This window comes from Thamnophis sirtalis, unplaced genomic scaffold (genome assembly GCF_051295495.1).
Source record: "Thamnophis sirtalis isolate CommonGarterSnake01/CBP01778 unplaced genomic scaffold, rThaSir2_p1.2 scaffold_14, whole genome shotgun sequence".
NCBI classification, from domain to species: domain Eukaryota; kingdom Metazoa; phylum Chordata; class Lepidosauria; order Squamata; family Natricidae; genus Thamnophis; species Thamnophis sirtalis.
In genome coordinates, this window is record NW_028261394.1 from 11737771 (window position 1) to 11758334 (window position 20564).

A 20564-nucleotide genomic window follows, 5' to 3' on the forward strand; every position below is an offset into this window, starting at 1 on the left:
TACGTGGCAGTGCCGAAAACCAGGGTGCACATGCATGCGTGCTGGCTAGCTCATTACTGCCGGTTCAGTGCACAAAAAAGTCTGCATGCACATTTGCACCTCAAAAGGTCTGCGCATGCGCACAATGTTAAAAAAGGGGAGGGAATTACATTTTTGCAATGAAGATTGTTCTGAACATGCGCAGAACCGAAAATCAAGATGGTGACGAGGGCGATAGAACCGGTTCGGGGGCGTGGCAGGCCGAGTGACTACCTACTTGGCCGAACCGGTAGGAACCTGCCTCTGTGGTAGCTAATGGTCAGGTGCACATGTGCGCCACAAGCCAGAAGTTTTGCTTTTCCAGAGCGCAATCCCTTCGCACCTGCAGCAGTGCCAAAAACCAGCCTGCCCATGTGCACCGGCCAGCTGATCGTTGGGCGCATGTGCGTGCTAGAACCCAGAAGTTCAGCTCTTCCGATGAGTGGGCTCGGGTGCGCGCGTGCAACATTTCGGCACAACGTTTTAGGCAATCGGTGCTAAAAAGATTCGCCCTCACTGCTCTAAGGTCTTTCAATCGCAGTTAGCATCCCATCACAGAAATAGGGATAGAATCAAGATCCCGTGAAGGGTTGATACCACTTTATAAATGCCTTGGTAAGGCCAGACTTGGAATACGGCATCCAGTTTTGGTCGCCACGAGGTAGAAAAGATGCGGAGACTCTAGAAAGAGTGCAGAGAAGAGCAACAAAGACGATTAGGGGACTGGAGGCTAAAACATATGAAGAACGGCGGCAGGAACTGGGCATGGCTAGTTTAATGAAACGAAGGACCATGGGAGACATGATAGCAGTCTTCCAATATCTCAAGGGTTGCCACAAAGAAGAGGGAGTCAAGCTATTCTCCAGGGCACCTGAGGGCTGGACAAGAAGCAATGGGTGGAAACTAATCAAGGAGAGAAGCAACTTAGAACTGAGGAGAAATTTCCTGACAGTTAGAACAATTAATCAGTGGAACAGAAGTTGCCTCCAGAACTTGTGAATGTCTCAATACTGGAAGCCTGTAAGAAGATGTTGGATAGCCATTTGTCTGGAACGATGTAGGGTTTCCTGCCTAGGCAGGAGGTTGGACTAGAAGACCTCCAAGGTCCCTTCCAACTCCGCTATTGTATTGTATTGTAAATCCTAATGGGATTATTTCTTCCCAAAATGCCGGCAGCGAGGGATCTTAGCAAGATGACATTTCCATGCTTCAGCTTGTAAATATGATTCAGACAAACGCAAAGAGTTATTTTTTAAAAGTTCACACCTCTTTGAAAGCATTTTGATCTCTCCTTCCGAGTTCTTTCGACAGTTCTTGCGTAACTTCTAAATAGTTGCTGACTCACACGGATCTGCCTCGACCAACAAAATCTAGAGATTATGTCTCTCTTCTCACCCACAGGTCCACCTGGGAGCAAGGCAAGGCCACACTCCATTCTGCTGGAATTGTAAGGGAAGCTTATGAACATGATAGCCCGCTCTCTAAATAGAGGGGAAGGGAGGAATCTGCATGCAAAAATACATACAAACATGCATATTCCACTATCTGAATACTGCAGGTTTGGCCTCTTAATTCCTGTTAAAAAAAAATCAGATGGGTTCCCTTTGCATTAATTTCTCTAAAGAAGGGTAACTCACTCGATGCACTTTCACTAATGTTACAGATTATTACAGATTAACAGAGTTGGAAGGGACCTTGTAGGTCATCTAGTCCAACCCCCTGGTTATCCAATCTCTTCATGAAAACCTCCAGTGATGGAGCACCCACAACTTCTGAAGGCCATTCCACAGATTAATTGTTCTCTCCTTCCCCATCTCCATTCTCTCCTTTTCCTTCTCCTTCTCCATTCTCTCTTGCTCCTTCTCATTCTCCTCCTTCCCCATCTCCATTCTCTCCTTTTCCTTTTCCTTCTCCATTCTCTCTTGCTCCTTCTCATTCTCCTCCTTCCCCATCTCCATTCTCTCCTTTTCCTTCTCCTTCTCCATTCTCTCTTGCTCCTTCTCATTCTCCTCCTTCCCCATCTCCATTCTTTCCTTTTCCTTCTCCTTCTCCATTCTCTCTTGCTGCTTCTCATCCTCCTCCTTCTCCCCCTCCATTCGCTCCTGGTCCTTCTCCTTTCTCTCCTGTTCCTTCTCCTCCTTCCCCTCCATTCTCTCCTGCTCCTTCTCCTCTTCCTCCTCCATTCTCTGCTGCTGCTTCTTCTCCCCCTCCATTCTCTCCTGCTTCTTTTCCTCTTCCTCTTCCTCCTCCATTCTCTCCTCCTTCTCCCCCCCAATTCTCTACTGCTCCTTCTCCTCTTCCTCTTTTTCCTCTATTCTCTCCTCCTTCTCCTCCTCCTTCTCCCCCTCAATTCTCCTTCTCCTGCTCTTTCTCTCCCTCCATTCTCTCCTGCCCCTTCACCTCTTCCTCCTCCTCCTCCATTCTCTCCTACTCTTCCTCCTTGTCCTCCATTCTCTCCTCCTTCTCCATTATCTGCTGCTCCTGCTCCTCCTCCCCCTCCCCCTCCATTCTCTCTTGATCCTTCTCCTCCTCCATTCTCTCCTGCTCCTGTTCCCCTCCATTCTCTCCTGCTCCTCTTCCTCCTCCATTCTCTCCTCCTCCATCACCAAAGTGTCCTCGGGCATCACGTGATCACAATCCAGGTGCTTGACAACTGATTCCCACTTTCAGCAATATGTCAATGTTTGTTTGCCAGCAGACTCTTCCCCGCCCCCCCCTCAGCCCCCAATAATTTCCAAAATGCTGTTCTGCTTTTCTAATAAGCTGCCTAGAGCCCTATAAATAACTACCACTTTGCATTGGGGATCTGGAAGAGTTCATCATCAAGATTTGACAAAGATTAAAACATATTTTTAGCTGAAGCAATCACCCGGTTCTCATCCCACTACCTGCTGAGCAGCCAAATGAAAGAGAGAGGGAGAGATATGCAGCACTGTGGTTTGCTCTCCAGATGCCACCAGATGTCTTTGGCATCTGAGATCGAAGCTACGACACGAGAATGACAAAAACAGCTTCACCATCTGCTGATGGATGGAGTCTAATAATTTTACGGAAGCCTCACTTGTCGATTAGGAAGGTCGGCGGTTCGAATCCCCAGCGTCGCATAACAGAGTGAGCTCACGGTACTTGTCCCAGCTTCTCCCAACCTAGCAGTTCGAACGCCCGTAAAAAAAATGCATGTAGAAAAAGAGGGACCACCTTTGGTTACATGCTTTATTTAACCATGACAAGTTGTTTGTGAACTTTTCACTGAACATGATCTGGTCTTGCTTGCGAAGCTGATGTTTTCAGACTTTGTGAAATTTTGTCATGCTGATGAACGATAAGCAGTGAGCAAGTTATAGCAGTAGACTTATATACCGCTTCATAGGCCTTTCAGGCCTCTCTAAGCGGTTTACAGAGAGTCAGCATATTGCCCCCAACAATCTGGGTCCTCATTTTACCCACCTCGGAAGGATGGAAGGCTGAGTCAACCCTGAGCCGGTGAGATTTGAACCGCTGACCTGCTGATCTAGCAGTAGCCTGCAGTGCTGCATTTAACCACTGCGCCACCTTGGCTCTTATTTGCAACCTTCCAGTGTATTAAATCGAGTAATTAGCTGATATTAAAGAGAGGGACGCGGTGGCTCAGCGGCTAAGATGCTGAGCTTGTCGATCCGAAAGGTCGACACTGGCGGTTCGAATCCCCAGCGCCGCGTAATGGAGTGAGCTCCTGTTACTTGTCCCAGCTTCTCTCAACCTAACAGTTCGAATGCACGTAAAAATGCAAGTAGAAAAATAGGAACCACCTTTGGTGGGAAGGGAACAGCGTTCCGTGCGTCCTCGGCGTTGTGTCCTGCCAGCCACATGACCACAGAGACGTCTTCGGACAGTGCTGGCTTTTCGGCTTTGAAACGGAGATGAGCACCATCCCCTAGAGTCAGGAACGACTAGCACATATGTGCAAGGGGAACCTTTACCTTTAAGCATTTTATGTTCTCAAGATAGGGGGGGCACCTGAGCAACTGGGATTGTTGTGCAGGACTGAACCAATAGGACCAACGCATGTCTGTGCAAGCACCTTCAAAATGAAAGCACTCCACAGAGGCCACACAGGGACAGATGGAAGGGCAGGATGGAGCTCTTCGGTGAATCACTGCCATTGTTGAATTGACTTCGCTTGTCAGAAGATCGCAAAAGCTGATCATGTGACCCCGGGAAACTGCAACTGTCATCCGTATGAACCGTTGCCAAGCATCCAAATTTCGATTACATGACCATGAGAAAAAATGATGTCAGTTTTTTTTCAGTGCTGTTGTAACTTCCAACGATCGCTCTACAGTTGTAAGTCATAAGACTCCCGCCAATATATTTCCCACCCATCAAATGAACAAAACCTGTAGGGGTCCTAGGAAGTTTGGTGTGTCCAACCTTGACAACTTCATGCTGGCTGAGGAATTCTGGGAATTGAAGTGCACAGGTCTTAAAATTGCCAAGGTTGGACACCCCGATCTAGGGCCTTTGGGACGAACCAGGATTTTTTTTTCTTAATTTTTTATTTTATCAATTTCATATATACATTCACAATTATATGATCTCATAACTGTTATTAATAATATGTATTTATAACAAATTTTTTCCCTACAGTTGACAATATACTTGAAGATTGCTTTCTTACCATCCCATAGATCCATCTTATCTTACAACGGTCCTACTTCTTCTTCCCTCCCTCCCTCTTTCCTTCCCTCATTTCTTCTCTCCTACTCTCCTTCCTTCCCTCCCTCCTTCCCCCGTCCCTCCTTCTCTCCTTCCCTGCTTCCTTCCCTCCTTCCTTCCTTCCTTCCCTCCTTTCTTCTCTCCTTCTCTCCTTCCTTTCCCCCTTCCTTTCCTCCTTCCTTCCCCCTTCCTTCTCTCCTACATTCCCTCCTTCCTTACCTCCTTTCTTCTCTCCTTCCTTCCCTTTCTTCTCTCCTCTCCTTCCTTCTCTCCTTCCTTCCCTCCCTCCCTCCTTCCCTCCCTCCTTCCTACCCCCCTTTCTTCTCTTTCTTCTCTCCTTCCTTTCTTCCTCCTCTCCTTTCCCTTCTCTCCTTCCCCTTCCTCCCCTTTACCCTTCCCCTCTTCTTCCCATTCCTCCCCTCTTTCCTACTCTTACATTCCCTCCCATTCTTCCTCTGCCTTTCCCTTTCTCCCATTCCTCTCCTTTCTCCTCTCCTTCCTATCTTTCCTTCTACTCCTCCCTCCATCCACTCTATCCGTTGTTGTGTTTACATATTCTCCTCTTCAGGGGATGACCTGGGGACGAACCAGGATTTATTTGCTACTTTCATACTGTTAGTTATGAAGTTGTGTCTGATCCATCACAACCCGATGGACAACGTTCCTCCAGGCCTTCCTGTCCTCTACCATCCTCTGGAGTCCATTGAAGCTCACGTCGACTGCTTCAGTGACTCCATCTAGCCCCCTCATTCTCTGCCGTCCCCTTCTTCTTTTGCCCTCCATCGTTCCCAGCACGAGGCTCTTCTCCAGGGAGAACCTCTCTATGTACTTAGAGAAGTTATCTTACTTAGTACTTAGTAGACTAAGTATCCCCTTCATGGATTACTGCCTTGGCAAAGGGCTTGCGTAGCTCAATGAAGCTATGAGCTACGCCGTGCAGGGCCACCCTACTTAGTCCTACTTAGTGCTGCTTAGTCCTGCCAATTTCAATGCAGGAGTCATTGACTTGACTCACTAATTTCCAACCTTGCCGTGGCCGAGCTGGCAGACCGGAGCTGAGCTAGGGGGAAAGCTTAGAAAATAATCATGACATAATCAGCTTCTCCCAATGACACGTTCAGGGGTGAGGCTTGGTGGGGATTCGCAGGGATTCAGGAGAACCTCTAGCTAAGATTCGGTGCAGTTCGGAGAACCCCCCCCCAAATCCCACTCCTGGCTGGCCCTGCCCTCCTCCCCTCCCAGAAGTCCCCAGGTGGCCCATTTTGGAGGCAGGTAAGTGCAGGGCGCACACGGAGGCTCAGGGAGGGTGAAAAACAGGCCTACCGGAAGTTTGGGAAGGCTGGGAATGGGCCTGTTTCCTGCCTCTAGAGCAGTGTTTCTCAACCTTGGCAACTTGAAGATGTCCGGACTTCAACTCCCAGAATCCCCCAGCCAGCGAATGCTGGCTGGGGGATTCTGGGAGTTGAAGTCCGGACATCTTCAAGTTGCCAAGGTTGAGAAACACTGCTCTAGAGGGCCTCCGGAGCCTCGGGAGGCCGTTTTCACCCTCCCGGAAGCTGGAGGAAAGCCTCCGGAGCCCAGGGAGGGCAAAAACGCCCCCTCCCCGCCGTGGTGCAGGAGGCCAGCTACGCCATGCCAACCATGGCCATGCCCACCCAGCAACCGGGCAGAGAACCCACTGCTGAAATTTTTGAAGCCCACCTCTGCAGAATGTTGATTGAGATGGAAAGACAAACAAAGAAAAGTGAAACATTTTGGGGAGCTGTTTCAATTCCACACTGAGCCGAGTTTAATGTACGTGTGTCCTCCGGAGCTTCAGCGTTTTTTGTCTGCTCTCGTGCTCAGGGACATTCGCTTACGCTGGTCAATTTCATTTCATTTGCTTCTCTCTTTTTTTTGCCATCAAAGACCTTCCCAGAAAATTAAGCAGAGACGCAGTTTTCCCGGATGTGAAAGTCAAGTTCCTCTTAAGTATGACATCATGCAAACCAGGTGCCATGACAACTGCAAAAGCTGCCTGCATCCCAATGCTGACATCCTTTCATTGCACGTTGCTTTCAGGAACACACGAAACCTTCTCCGACTTATGAAAGAGTGGAATGGAAGCGAAAGCAAAGGGACAATACGGATAGGACGAGCCCAAAATATACGCTGCTATGGGAGAAATGTGTTAAGTGGTTCCACCACAAAACCGCGCTCGACTAAACCGCGTCGCTGACGTCATCAACAGGGCGACAACAGCGTGGAGACAGAAGCACGCTGTAAACCCTAAACCTAAAATTAACCCCTAAACCTAAACCTAACCCCCCTAAACCTAATCCTAACCCTAAACCTAATCCTAACCCTTAACCTAACCCTTAACCTAACCCTAAACCTAACCCTTAACCTAACCCTAAACCTAATCCTAACCCTTAACCTAATCCTAAACCTAACCCTAAACCTAACCCTAAACCTAACCCTTACCTTAAGTTGAATCGGCTTGCTTTCAAAGTGCTATTTAAAGCGCCCTTCTTTCTCCGCGCTTGTCGCCCTGTTGATGAAGTCAGCGACGTGGTTTAATCGGGCGCGGTTTAGTCGAGCGCGGTTTTGACGGGTCACGGTGTTAAGTGAGTGTTGCCCCGTTTTACCACCTTCCTTGTCACACTCACTAACTGAATCACTGCCTTCGTTAAATTAATAACACAGATGTTAAGTGAATCTGGCTTTCCCATTGGCTTTGCATCTCTGAAGGTTGCAAAAGAGGGTCACATGACCCCCAGGACATTGCAACCGTCATAAGTGTGAGCCAGTGGTCAAGCATCAAACAAACAAAAATCACATGGCCATGGAGATGCTGCAGTGGTTGTTAAGTGTGAAAAATGGTCATAAGTCATTGGTTTCAGTGCCGTTCTAACTTTGAATAGTCACTAAAGGAACTGTCGTAAGTCGAGGACCAACTGTAACAATAAGGTTGCTTGTCAAAATAGAGCCGGCTTCTGAAGATACATGCGTCCCAGCCTCACCATGGATGCATCCTGTGTTGGTCGGATATTATGGGATGCACAGAGGAAAATACGGGGAGGATGGAGGTCTCCTTGCTGGGGAAAATAAAGGATAAATAAAGTTAAAAAGTAGGATTTTATCCTCCTGCGGAGATCACTAGCAAGGAATTGCACATGTTTTCATGCGATAAAGGAACTGAAGTGAGGAACCGGTTGTAAGTCAAGGAATATCTGTATAGGTAGATAGATATGTGACCGAGTATTTCATAATGATGGAAAATATCTTCCCTTGCTAAAATACAACATAAATTCCTGACAACCCAACATTTTTCACTTCTACTTCTACATCTTTCCCCATTTTTTGGCAGAGAAATTTGAAGTAGCAGTTGTTGTTGGTAGATGAATGGCCCCTCCCAGAGGAAATAAAAGAGGAGCGAAAGGGGAGTGGAGCTTGCAGGAGACAATTAGTTCGCTTAATTGGTGCCAAGTCCTGCAGAGATCGGCCTGGCAGCTCTCCAAGTCAGATAAGGTCTGTAACTGTAAATCCTCCCTCGAAAGACTTTGCTGGAGGTGAATGAGCAGAATTCACAGTAAATTAATAAAAGGTTTTTTTTGTCAGGACAAGGAGTTTGCTTCAGGCTCTTGGGAAGCCTCGGTCAAAATCATTTGTTCTAAAAGAAGCCCAGGCTAACTGCATAAGCTATGCATCGCTGCCTCATTTTACGCGGGACTTTTTATTTTTTATTAAGTCATCAGCCCATTATGAGATAACAGTAATTACTTCAAAAGGCAGCAAATGCCAACTCATCAGAGGCAGAACACGCCAGGCTCAAAGGCCATTATCACCAAGCTTAGAAGAAAATATTCCTATCTCTGTGCTATTAGCAAGGTGTTAAACACACTCAAGCTTATGAACCGGGGAATTATGAAATGGTATTTGAGCAGTCAGGATTCCCCGTGGATCTCGGGAGAAGGAGCTGACAATTCCGAAACAGCCCACCAAAAAGACAACAGCTAGAAGCTGGCTTAAGGAATTAACGGAGCCGCCGCCACCACGCCGGCCCGAACACAATCCACACAAGGCAACAGCTTTTCTGCTCTTCATCGCCTCTCCTTCCAGCTGCCTGGCTCTTAAGAGATAACCCAGTCGATACCCTCAGATGGCCCTGATGCTGAAAAGAACTGACAATGTGCAGGGGAGCACGCTACTCTTTCTCATGGCCCACATCTAATCTTTCCTGACTCTTGCAAATCATCTTCGGCTCGAGTACGTTATATTTCAGCCGTCACGCTAATCAAATTCTGCGCAAAAAGCCCCGAAGCCGAGTGGAACAATCTGTACGATGTCGATCTGGAAGTTGGTTAATCTAAGTCGGGGAGGAAATCTCCACAGGGAAAGATCAGACGGCGTCACATCTGGCTTAGCGTTCGGCATATAGAGGCAGTAAGGTAAAGGCAAAGGTTCCCCTTGCACATATGTGCTAGTCCTTCCCGACTCTAGGGGGCGGTGCTCATCTCCGTTTCAAAGCCAAAGAGCCAGCGCTGTGTCCGAAGATGGCTCCGTGGTCATGTGGCCGGCAGGACTCAACGCCGAAGGCACACGGAGCATCACCAATTTGGTTTTCAAAATCTAGGATGAACACAATAGAGCAGTGATGGTGAAGCTTTACGGCATTGAGTGCCCAAACTGGAACGCATGTGCATTTGCCAGAATACCAGAAACCTAAAGACCGGCTGCATTTGCATTTGCCAGCCAGCTGGTCTTCAGATTTTCGGTGCACGCATGCCTGTTTTTTGGCCATTTTTCAGGCCGGTTTTAAAAAACAGCCTGAAAACGACCCCCAAAACAGCGTTTTTGCCTGTTTTGGGGACTGTTTTCAGGCACTCCGGTGCCCGCGAAGACCAGCTGTGCATGTGCACAGCAGAAACCAGAGCAGCTGGTGACAGCACATGTGCCCACAGAGAGGGCTCTCCGTGCCACCTCTGGCACACATGCCACAGGTTCACCATCACAGCAATAGAGAAATAGAACAAATCCTTTCCTTAATAAATTTAGGGATTGAAATCCCAGTTTACCAAATCTTCCAATTAAGAGTTCGATTTGGAGCATAATGGGAAGGAGATGTGGGTTTTCATGTATCTGCCTCCTCCACAACACAGATAGTCCTCGGCTTACTCATTTAGTGACTGTTCAAAGTTACAACGGCACTGGAAAAAAGTGAGTGATGATCGCTTTTCACAATTACGACCCTGTGGTCATGGGATCAAAATTCAGGCCCTTGGCAACTGACACATGGGGAGCTTCTGACAAGCAAAGTCAATGGGGAAGCCGGATTCACTTAACAATCGTGTCACTAACTTAGCAACTGCAGCGATTCGCTTAACAACTACAGCAAGAAATGTGGTAAAATGGGGCAGTATTCACTTAACAAATGTCTCACTTAGCAACAGAAAGTTTGGACTCAGCTGTGCTCTTAAGTGACAGTTCTAGGCTGCATAAACAGAGGGATAGAATCAAGATCACGTGAAGCGTTGATACCATTTTATAAATGCCTTGGTAAGGCCACACTTGGAATAGGGCATCCAGTTTTGGTCGCCACGATGTAGAAAGAGTTCAGAGAAGAGCAACCAAGATGATTAGGGGACTGGAGGCTAAAACATATGAAGAACGGTTGCAGGAACTGGGTATGTCTAGTTTAAAGAAAAGAAGGAACTAGGGGAGACATGATAGCAGTCTTCCAATATCTCAGGGGTTGCCACAAAGAAGAGGGAGTCAAGCTATTCTCCAAAGCATCTGAGGGTACAACAAGAAGCAATGGGTGGAAATTAATCAAGGAGAGAAACAACCTAGAACTAAGGAGAAATTTCCTGACAGTGAGAACAATTAACCAGTGGAACGGCTCCCCTCCAGAAGTTGTGGGTGCTCCATCACTGGAGGTTTTTAAGAAGAGATTGGACAATCATTTTGTCTGAAGTGGTGTAGGGTTTCCTGCCTGAGCAGGGGGGTGGACTAGAAGACCTCCAAGCTCCCTTCCAACTCTGTTATTCTGTTATTCCCTGATATTCTACTTCTAAGTTCCGTGGAATGCGCCAAAGGACAATGTTCTGAACACACTTCACGCACACATTATTACCAACTCCTTATCTTATGCATTTCCTTCCACGCTGTATTTTTAATAAGTTCATCAGCAATCAGCAAAAGCTTAAAGCTCTTCATTTATGGAGTGGCGTGTGAAGCATTTCAAATTCCCAAGCAGCTCCCCTGACCTTATCCACACTGTTCATGGCACCCCCACCAACCATTTGTTCTGACCTAGACTTCCCCAAAAAGCACAAGACAGAGTCCTGGTCCTGACAAAACCCCTTTTATTAAACAAATGTGAATTCCTCTCCTTCACATTCCACAAAGGCCTGGCAAACAGTCTTTCAAAGGAGTATTTATGACTACAGACCTTATCTAGCTTGGAAAGCTGCCATGTTAATATTTTCCAAACGAGGTGCTGTGCAAAGAAAGAATTGGCACAGAGTCTCTGAGATTCACGGACAGATCTTCACACTCCTGAAAGGAATCTAATAACCAAAAAAATGAATGGTTTCCTGCAAAAGCCCCCTCCCCTTTCGCTCCTCTTTTATTTCCTATGGGAGGGGCCATTCACCGTCCACCTGTGACTTTCCTCCCAAGTCTACCCTGATTTCTGAGCTGTTCTTTTCTTCTAGCAGCTGTGCGCAGGCGCACACTGGGAACAGGCTCCAGCTGTTCCTCTGCCTCACTGCTCCAAAGGCACCTGATCACTGCCAGACGGCTCAGCCCTGTCTCTGCCTCCGATGCGGAGCCCTCGTCCAAGCCTTCCCCAATCTCCAGGACTGGCCCAAGTTCCTCCCCAACCATCTCACTGTCGGACTCTGCTGCCAGCTCCATTGGCCGGCCACAACACCATTCTAAGAACCTGGCAAGTCGGAAGAACATTTCCATTCTCACTCAGAAACTTTGAAATGAGGCTTTTCATGCTTGGAAAGAATAGTTGGTTAAAAATAATAATAATAACAAATAAAGCTTTTCCACGCAGCATCGCATAAGCCAGAGAAGCCGATGACTTCAAAGTGAACTTAAAGTTAAGATGTCATCTAAAAAAAGATAAAAGCCACCCCCTTATTTAAACGCTGGGGGATCTAACGCAAAGCAGATCTTATCACCTTATTAAACCGACAGTGACACTTATCAAGCGCGACCATCTTTAATCAGGATTTCTTGAAAGGGAAGGAATGGGGTTATGAGAATTTCAGCCACAGCATGACTTTCCTTTTCGATACATCCTTTTAGATGTACACATCAGGGTAGCATCATCAAGACATTCTTCTCGACAGTCTCCTTATCATCTGGTGACGGTGTGAATCTTTACACTGATAACAGAGAAGCTTGCAACCAAGATCAAATCAGCTCTCGAACCTTTTATCAGTCTGGGAACCAGCCATTACAAGCCGAGAGAGAGGATCTATAAAGGAAATGAGAGTATAGCACACTGTTGCAGAATTGTACATAATCCTCTATCGGTCCCAAAGGTGCTTTTTTTTTTCAAGAGGCAACTGGACTTCCTTGGACTGTCCAAAGATGTCTCCGTGGTCATGTGGCTGGCATGACTCAACGCCGAAGGCGCACAGAACTGCCAACCTTTCTGATTGACAAGCTCAGCATCTTAGCCCCTGAGCCATCGTGTCCCTAGAGTAGAGGTAGCACAAAATAAACTTGTAGTGCTTTTGAACTCTGTCCTGGCTCCTGAATTCTTGCACCTGACACCAAGTCTGAGAAACACCGGGCATCTAAAGTGCGACGATCCATCAGTTCCTGGCAGAGTACAATGAGATCTACTTACATAGGTCTGATGATCCTAATAAGAATGAAACCCATTCTGCCTTCTGGTTATCTCTGCAAGCTATACTGGAAGCTATCCTCAGCCTTCTCTGGCTGCAATTACAGTAAAAATGCTTTCAGAGAACCCTTTTATCATGCCCTAACATCAAAGGAATCGTGTTACAAACAAACCCAGGCTGAAGATCAAATAAACGCTTTTCCCGATTCAAACATATCTTGGTATTTATACAAATGGCAGCCAGAATTATTAATTAAACAGAAAGGGCGATTTAAGAAGCTTCTGTCTTTAATTCTGGGGCTTCTCCCCCCTCTCCCCCTCCCAGAAAGAGGGAGGGATAAGCAATGGATGTGTGATAAACTTAATATAAAAGAATTTAGGCACGTGATCTTGAAATGAGGAAGATGTAATAAATTTAATATAAAATAATTTAGGTGTCAGGCCTGTAGTTATATTCCTTTTAGGATCTTTGGCCTGCCACACTCTCTCTTATTTCATTATGCCGTTTCATTAGTGTAGTAATTGGGAGGGAGGAATAGAAAGGAGTAGAATTGTGAAATGTATTGTTGTCATTCTTTTCTAGAAGCCAAAGTCATATTTTGTCTCCGCACCTCTGCACCTGACCGGAACCAGCTGGATGGAGATGCCAGTGTGGCCAAAGAAGATTGGACCATGTGATGGATTTATGGGTGTGGGGACAAGATCATGAACTTTCAACCGGCTGGGAATCCTAGGTAACTTCCAGAATTGGGATTCCACAGATGTGCCAAGATGTCTGACTTATTAAATTGGAACTTTAAGGATTGTTTTGCCTTGGACTCTGATTTAATTCTGCATGATACTTGGAACGCTGACATTAGGCACGTGATCTTGAAATGAGGAAGGTGTAATAAATTTAATATAAAAGAATTTAGACACATGACCTTGAAATTATGAAGGTAAATTTAAAATAAAAGAATGTAGGCATATGAACAGTACCGCCTACTGGAAGTCCTTGAGTTACGACCACAGTTGCGATCAGAATTTCAGTCGCTAAGCAATGCACTTGTTAAGCGAGTCATTATACAAGCAGACCCAATCTATCATCATTTATCATCTACCGCATGAATAACCGCAGTTCCTAAGCAAATCATTGCAACTGTAAAGGGAATTATGCAATGGCTATGGAGGTTCTCAATCATCCAGGTCATGGTTGTCCCAAAGGTGTTTTTTTCAAGAGGCAACTGGACTTTCTTGTTTTTCTTTGAAGACATTTCACTTCTCATCCAAGAAGCTTCTTCAGCTCTGACTGGATAGTGGGGAATGGAAGGATTTATACTCCTTGCAGACAGCTGGTCATTTGCATTCTCTGCAAGGAGTATAAAACCTTCTATTCTCCACCATCCAGCCAGAGATTGTTGTGGCCAGCCATCAGCCAGTGGAACATGCAGCAGATTCAGACAGTGAGGAGGTTGGGGAGGAACCTGGGCCAGTCCTGGAGTCTGAGGAAGGCTCTGATGAGGGCTCTGTGTCGGAGGCAGAGTGGGGGCCAGGGCCATCTGACAGTTATCAGCTGCCTTCAGAGTCAGACATCAGTGAGACAGAGGAACAGCTGGAGCCTGTTCCCAGTGTGCGCATGCGCAGAGTTGCCAGATGAAGGTAGCAGCTAAAGAACAGGGGTCGACTTGGGAGTAAGGCCACAGGTGGACGATGAATGGCCCCTCCCAGAGGAAATAAAAGAGGAGCGAAAGGGGAGTGGAGCTTGCAGGAGACAATTAGTTCGCTTAATTGGTTGGTGACACTCCGAGACCCCTTGCCAAGTTTTGCAGATATTTGCCTGGCAGCTCTCCAAGCCAGAGAAGGTCTGTGACTGTAAATCCTCCCTTGAAAGACTTTGCTGGAGGTGAATGAGCAGAATTCACAATCAATTAATAAAAGGGGTTTTTGTTGGGACAAGGAGTTTGCTTCATGCTCTTGGGAAGCCTCGGTCAGAACAGAACTGAAGAAGCTTCTTGGATGAGAAGCGAAACGTCCTCAAAGAAAAACAAGAAAAAAGTCCAGCTGCCTCTTTGAAAAAGCACCTTTGAATTACGCAATAGTTAAACGAATCCAGCTTTCCTCTTTGTCTTGTCTTGCTTGCTGAAAGCTGCAAAAAATGATTTCCAGACTTCTTCCCCCCTTTTTTTTTTTTTAGCTTTTGCTCAAATAGCTTTCTCTGACTCCAGCCATCGATTTGTGCAGGGTTTTTTAAGAACAGAGAAGCTGTAATTAAAAAAAACTTTTTTAAAAAAAAACTTGATCTGTCGGGAAGTTTTAATTCCCTTCTGAGAAGACAAATCTCCCCCCCCCCCCGCCCCACCGTAGCCATCCCACATCTGTAGTCTGTAGCTTTCACGCTCTTGATTTACAGTTTTGCAACCTGGTGGCAAATGAAAAAGGGCTTTTAAGAGGCAACAACAGAGGTTTGGGAAGAGAGAATGGCTGCGATGCTTAGTAACTTTCACAAAAGTGCCTGCTGCTGAGGAAGACTGCCATGCCACTTAGGATGTCGAAAACCTGCTGGGATGAAGAGAACTGTAGGATGCCAACATTTTTCTAAGAAGTGCAAGTGGTGGTATGTCACTGATGGCAGCCTCGGAGAAATGCTGCCTAGCTGATTAATGATTGTAACTATGATTATGACCTATGATTTAACTCGCTGTTTATATGTACACTGTGAAGTTCTGCACCAGATATAAATTCCTTGTTGGTGAAATCACATTTGGCCAATTAAGAATTCTATTCTATTCTATTTCCTGTTCTATTCTAATTCCTATTCTATTCTATTCTATTCTCTACTCTAGCATTCTATTCTATCCTATTATATTCTATTTTCTGTTCTATTATATCCTATTCTATCCTATCCTATCCTCTATTCTCTATTCTTATCCTATCCTATTCTCTATTCTTATTCTATTCTACTGTTATTTCTATTTCTATTCTTATTTCTATTCTATTCATATTTCTATTCTATTCTCTTATTTCTATTCTGTTCTTATTTCTATTCTATTCTTATTTTTATTCCTATCATATTCTCATTTCCATTCCATTCCATTCTTATTTCTATTTTATTCTATTCACTATTCTTAATCTATTCTTTTCTTATTTCTATTTCTATTCCTATTCTTATTTCTATTCTATTCTTATTTCTATTCTATTCTATTCTCTATTCTTATTTTTATTCCTATCCTATCATTTCCATTCCATTCCATTCTTATTTCTGTTCTGTTCTATTCTATTCTCTATTCTTATTCTATTCTTTTCTTATTTCTATTCTATTCTTATTTCTATTCTATTTTTATTTCTATTCTAGTCTCTATTCTATTTATTTTTATTCCTATCCTATCCTCATTTCCATTCCATTCTTATTTCTATTCTATTCTCTATTCTTATTCTATTCTTATTTCTATTTCTATTCCTATTCTTATTTCTATTCTATTCTTATTTCTATTCTAGTCTCTATTCTATTATTATTTTTATTCCTATCCTATCCTCATTTCCATTCCATTCCATTCTTATTTCTATTCTATCCTAGTCTCTATTCTTATTCTATTCTTTTCTTATTTCTATTTCTATTCCTATTCTTATTTCTATTCTATTATTTCTATTCTATTCTCTATGCTATTATTATTTTTATTCCTATCCTATGCTATCCTCATTTCCATTCCATTCTTATTCCCATTCTATTCTAGTCCTTCTTTAGCCATGAAATCCAGCGGGATGAACTTGGGCCAAACTTGCCATTAGATCTTTGAGAATAACCAATTTTCCCTCTACTGTACAACCTTTGGATTTCACTCAACTCATGGTTCCCAAGTTTACATCTTTAAAGTCAGCAACAAGAGCAGATTGATTCCTATCTTGTTGTAAAGTTTTCTTTTACAGCAGGTATTAACTTTGTTGCGCAACTCCAGAGAAATTCAAATGCAAGAGCAGGTTTTCTCTGACGACTCCTTAGAATTAAGGATCATGAAGTACAAACGTTTCATTCTTTGGCCTTAGCGGGAAACAAATCCTAATCTCTCAATTGTCAAAAAAAAAAAACCCTGTCTGCTGATTTTAATCTCCTCTTCTGCTGGTCATCAGTTCCCATCTTTGGTAATCTGTGCTTTTCATGCTTTCTAAAGTACTGAGCAGACCAATCTTTTTCTCAATTTGTCTCACTTGATCTGCCCAATTCAAACCAAAGCTTTCCCGACCTTTATCTACTCAAATCGCAGTGTTTCCCTGAAAGTCACACTATCCTCCTCCAATTTCCAATGACAGATTTCAAGAAATCAAGTTCAGTATAAGAGATGTGGAAGGGACCTTGGAGATCTTCCAATCCAACCCTAGTAAACAACCATTGAAATATGAGCCAGCCATGTGCAGCAGCTGCCAAAAAAGCCAACACAGTTCTAGGCTGCATAAACAGAGGGATAGAATCAAGATCCTATGAAGTGTTGATACCACTTTATAAGGCCTTGGTAAGGCCACACTTGGAATCCTGCATCCAGTTTTGGTCGCCACAGTATAAAAAAGACTCTAGAAAGAATGCAGAGAAGAACAACAAAGATGATTAGAGGACTTGGGGATAAAACATATGAAGAACGGCTGCAGGAACTGGGTATGTCTAGTTTAATGAAAAGAAGGACTAGGGGAGACATGATAGCAGTCTTCCAGTATCTCAGGGGTTGCCACAAAGAAGAGGGAGTCAAACTATTCTCCAAAGCACCTGAGGGCAGGAGAAGAAGCAATGGGTAGAAACTAATCAAGGACAGAAGCAAGTTAGAACTGAGGAGAAATTTCCTGACAGTTAGAAAAAATAATCAGTGGAACAACTTGCTTCCAGAAGTTGTAAATACTCCAACACTGGAAGTTTTTAGGAAGAGATTGGATAACCATTTGTCTGAAGTGGTGTAGGGTTTCCTGCCCAAGCAGGGGGTTGGACTAGAAGACCTCCAAGGTCCCTTCCAACTCTGTTATTCTCTTTTCTCTTTCCTGAAGCAATTGTCCCACACAAAAACCTTCCTGCCATCATTATAATTTGTTCTTCAAACAGGAGTTGTAAGTCCATTGAAAATCCACAAATTGAGCATTCTTTCTTCTTGGGCTACTACTATGCCAAGAACTAAAGCTTGGGTAATAAATGAAAAACTCACCTCTCTTTTCAGGACGAAAGACCGTATAAAATACCGATTATTTATCTGTTTAGCTGCTGGCAGATCAGAATCCAGATCTTAATATTTCATCCCCTTCATAAGCAACTCTTCACATTTTAATCACTTTCTAGTATGGTGAGAAGCATATTAAACTATCAAAGAGGGAACGCATACATTTGCATATCACTGCATAAGTGCCCTCAATTGTACTGTCTCCCCTCTCAGGAAATGGGAAGTCTGCAGGTCTTCGGGGAAATTAAGCACAATGCGTGGCTGGAGAAAAGTTGGAGCTTTTTCTAGAAGGGGGAAAAAAATATTTGATGTGATTCCTTCCAAGTCTATTTGGTGCTCAACCCACCCACTGTTTCCTTGCTGAGTCAAAGCTGGGTGGGTGGAACTGGCTGTCATTCTGTTTTGCATGCAGGTAGAAAGAAGGAAGCAATTTTTCAAGCAGGGATGTAAATATTACAAATTCTATTAGAGACTTGGTGGCTGCGATACATCTTCTGAATGTCACGGCTTCATGAAGAAAGGGGAAAGTATATAAATGAGCTATAGGCTTTCCCCTCCCAAGTCGCGTGCTCAGGGCTAAAAGAGTTTGGAGGAAGGTGGGGGGTGGGTGGAAAGTTCAAGCCACGTTCAGAAATCCCCAGATTTAATAATATCTGGTGTGCTGGAAGGAATCCCGGCTGAAACCTTCGGAGGCAAGCTGGACAGTGGGTGCATTCATCTCTTTCACTAAGTCGCATTGCGTTCAGTTTTAGGCTGTGGAATATAATGCCAATCAGACTTCCTCACTCATAAATCTGGATTTCTGACTTTGCATTATGGACAAGTAGAGTACTGTGGGTTGCTGAGTGGACCATCTTAAAAGAATAGCTCAGAGGATATGGTCAATATTGAGCTAGATGTACCAAATCTGAGTTGGTCTGTCTGTCTGCCTTTCTGTCCATCCATCCATCCATGCATCTATCCATCTATCCATCCATATATCTATCATCTAATCTATGTATGTATGTATGTATGTATGTATGTATGTATGTATGTATGTATGTATGTATCTATCTATCTATCTATCTATCTATCTATCTATCTATCCATCCATCTAACTATCTATCTATCCATCCATCCATCCATCCATCCATCCATCCATCCATCCATCCATCCATCCATCCATCCATCCATCCATCCATCTATGTAACTATCTATCTATATCTATCTGTCTGTGTCTATCTTTTATCATCTAACTCTATATTTGTCTATCATCCATCCATCCATCCATCCATCCATCCATCCATCCAGCCAGCCAGCCAGCCAGCCAGCCAGCCAGCCAGCCAGCCAACTGACTAATAGCAATAGCCCTTAGACCTAGATACCGCTTCCCAGTGCTTTACAGCCCTCTCTAAGCGGTTTACAGAGTCAGCTTCTTGCCCCCAACAATCTGGGTCCTCATTTTACCCAGCTCGGAAAGATGGAAGGCTGAATCAACCTTGAGCCTGGTGAGATTTGATCTGCCAAACTGCAGTCAGCAGAAGTAGCCTGCAGTACCGCACTCTAACCACTGCGCCACCACGGCTCTTAGACTAAGAAAGCTGGGAGGAGTCTCTTGTGGGAGCAGAGCGATTCCAAGCTGATGATGCATTTGACCCCTCCACCTGGTCATCTCCTACACAGGCTAGTCCCATTGGGGTGAGCCAGTTCCTCCCATAACCAAGTTCCTCCCATAGCCAAGTCCAAGGCTTTCAAAGTGACAACCAACACCTTGAATTAAACCTGGAAGCAAACTGTCATGCTTTGGGGGGGGGGGATTGTATAACTTCTAATTCTTTCTTTTTTGAGGGGGGGGTTGATGGTAGCAATGAATTGATACTGCTTTATGGGGACCTCCCATCCCAATGGCACAAAAACAAAATGAAATGGATATTCAATGTTTCACTTGCACTAACCTCCCTATCTTGACGCAGGAGCTTAATGCCGCACAATGCATCACTGCGCAAAAAAAGAAAAGAAAATGAAGCCGTTTTTAAATACCTTTTGAATTTAAATAGCAAACGCGATGAAATAACATTTTTCAAAATAAAACCTCCTTTTGCAAAAAGAGGAAATCCTCAGAGGAACGAAACACCCTGAGATAGGGTTGGAAGCTGCTGAAATGTGTGATTCCAACTGCCTACTAAGAGGATAATTGTGCATTACTCTAAAACTTCTCGCTGAATAACAAATTACAACCATGATTTGCCCCTGATAGTTTTCCATTTGAATATCAAAAACAACGGCGGCATCTAATGACCTTGGGCACCATCAAAATATTTTCCCACATGGCGACTTTAAGAACAATTTCACTTAAGTTGTAAACCAGTGGAACTGGCTGGAAGGCAATAAGAGAGAGGAGAAAAGCTTTTCTTACAGGGTTTAAAAACAAAAAACAAAAAACTTAAAAATCCAGATTTCTGACTTAGCATTTTGGGCAAACACAATTTTGGCTTGTTCAGTGGATCATTTTAAAAGAATGGTTCAGAGGATATGAAACAGGCCAAAATTGAGCTACTTTGGTTTATCCATCCATCATCTAGCTAGCTAGCTAGCTATCCATCCATCCATCCATCCATCCATCCATCGTCTATCTATCATCTGTCTATCTATCTATCTGACAGTAGATTAGAGATAGATAGATAGATAGATAGATAGATAGATAGATAGATAGATAGATAGATAGATAGATAGATAGTCTATCATCTATCTATCGTCTGTCTGTCTGTCTGTCGCTATCTATCTAGATAGATAGATAGATAGATAGATAGATAGATAGATAGATAGTCTATCATCTATTTATCGTCTGTCTG

The 20564-nt window shown here is 44.3% G+C and overlaps 1 protein-coding gene across 1 annotated transcript in view; it reads right to left on the minus strand.

Annotated features, from left to right (window-relative positions):
- LOC106546823 (ankyrin repeat and fibronectin type-III domain-containing protein 1) overlaps positions 1-20564 on the minus strand; it is a 355948-nt gene that overhangs the window by 254122 nt on the left and 81262 nt on the right. The window lies entirely within an intron of this gene.